The sequence below is a fragment of the Chrysochloris asiatica genome, unplaced genomic scaffold (genome assembly GCF_000296735.1).
Source record: "Chrysochloris asiatica unplaced genomic scaffold, ChrAsi1.0 scaffold00061, whole genome shotgun sequence".
NCBI classification, from domain to species: domain Eukaryota; kingdom Metazoa; phylum Chordata; class Mammalia; order Afrosoricida; family Chrysochloridae; genus Chrysochloris; species Chrysochloris asiatica.
Window position 1 is genome coordinate 17225246 of NW_006408579.1, and position 2379 is coordinate 17227624.

General features: G+C 40.0%; 1 pseudogene; it reads left to right on the top strand.

The window, feature by feature from the left end:
• Window positions 1–2177, top strand: part of LOC102820904 — a 7841-nt pseudogene extending 5664 nt beyond the window's left edge.
• The last annotated feature ends 202 nt before the right edge of the window (window positions 2178–2379 follow it).

Sequence of the window (2379 nt, forward strand, 5' to 3'; positions counted from 1 at the left end):
GCAGCCCGATTCGTAACCACTACGCTACCAGAGCTTCCCCCAAAACCATATCCTTTCTCTGTCTAGGAACTGTAGTTGGAAAGAAGACCATAAACAAAATGTTTTCCACAAAATACATGAGGACAAGTTAAAAAGTATTGCTACTAAGTTTCCAGTTATAACATGCACAGTTTATTTCAAACTTGATGTTTAAATATGTCTCTGTGATCAATGCATAGCTCTAGACAAGTTCTTTCAGTACACATTTGTCTTATTCATATTGTTAAGTGCATCACGTCTGTTCTGACTCATAGCCACCCTACACAGAGCAGGGGGGATTCGAACTGCCAACCTTACAGTTAGCATCCCTGTGCTTATCCTAGAGCGTCATACCTACTAATGATGTTTTTAAGTTCCATTGAGTCAGTTTTGACTTACAGAGACCCTATCTAGAGTTTCTAAGGAGTTGCTAGTAGGTTTGAACCACTAAGTTATCCTGTGTAGTACCAAACACACAGTGGCTTCAAAGGGGCCAGTTAAAATCAAGGCAGAGACGTTTGTGTTCCTTGTTGTTTGCAGTAGTGCTTGTCACCTGGGAAGAAGTGGTTGTGAGGGAAACATGCTCACAGTAATCTGGCTACCAAGACTTGAGGACTGACAGATAAAGTCCCTGAACACTAGGCCTTGGAAGAATACTGGGCTGGCAACAACATGAGCTTTTGACAAGCATTTGACATTGTGCAGCAAAGAAAAGGTTATAGAGAAGCCCAGTCCACTACTTGTAGGGTGGGAGTTTGTGAGGCAATGCAATGCTTTGCTGAATAAAGCTCCAGAATATTTGCACAGTTATTTTCTTAGGATAAATTCCTAGAAGTGGAATTGTTTCATCAAGGATTTTATGGCAGAAACTCTTCTTATGTTCATGGTGGAGTAGATGTTAATGGAAAGCCCCAGGAAATTGTTTATGGCCCAAATGATATACACCACTAAGTATTATATCTGAATTTCAGTGAATGTCATACTAAAATTCTTCATGTGGATGCTCGTGCAACCTTGAGTGATGGATTAGTTGTCCAAGTCCTGGGTTTGCAGTCTAGCAGTGGACATCCAGAGAGTACGTTTATGTAAACCTTTGTACTGACTCCTGAAGGCTCTGCTCCAAATAAGTTTTATGTTCACAATGTTATGTTTCATTACAAAGATGAAGTATTTGGTGATTCTGAATGAGAACTTGATCAAGAATGATGAAGAATCAGAAGATGAAGTAGAAGAGGAACAAGAAGAAAGGCAATCATCTCCTGAACTTGTGCAAGAAAATGCCAATACTGGGAAGTATTAAGCTCATCCTGTGACTAATGGCATAGAGAAAGCTTTGGAAGAGTCCTTTCATGTACCTGAAACTCAGCCAGAATCTGAAACAAAGACTGCAGAACTGAAACCTCAAGTGGAGGAGAAAAACTTAGAAGAATTTAAGAAATCTAGTTCTCCTCCGGCTGAACCTGTTTCTCTGCCACAAGAAACACCAAAGTCAGAATATGAAGCAAAACCAGAAGTTCAGTCTCAGCCACCTCATGTGCAAGAACAATGACCTAGGGAATGACCTAGATTCCCCCCTAGAGGACCAAGGCTTGACAGAGGAGATATTGAACCAAATGAATCTGATAACCATAGGATAATTTGCTATTTAGATAGTCACCAACTTTTTGTTGGTAACTTGTCACATGATGTTACTGAAAATGAACTGAAAGAATTCTTCATGAGCTTTGGAAAGTTTGTGGAATTTGCATCAATACTAAGGGTGTTGGGGGAAGCTCCCAAATTTTGGTTTTGTGGTTTTTGATGACTCTGAACCAGTTCAGATAATCTTAATTGCAAAACCAGTTATGTTTCAAAGTGAAGTAAGTCTAAATGTGGAAAAAAACAAGAACTGCAAGAGAATGAGAAGTCAGAGGTGGTGGTGATGATTGCAGGGATATCAGTCGCAATGATCGAAATTCTAGCAGTCCATGGGGAATTATGGGCAGTGGAATGATGCCTGATGGAAGAGGGCCTCTTCCAAGAGGTGGCACAGCACAGAAACTTTGCTCTGGAAAGGAACCGGACAAATGGAAGGCTGCTTCACAGACAGCGTTGCTGAAGCTTCACTGTTGGTAGTCTTGGCAGTAGTACATCATTCAACGTGTTTGTATTCTTGTTAATTTGCGGGGGGGGGGGTCTGGAATGTGACATAGCCTTTTTAATAATTTCTTTGATGTGAAAACTTCTTTAGGTTTTCAGTTAAGTTAAGATGGTGAGTATTTCCACAATTTTACAACAAGATTCACATTGTAAATGTATAAATCTAGACTTGGAGAATTGCAGACTGAGAAATGACCATATCTTAAATTGTCTATGATGAAA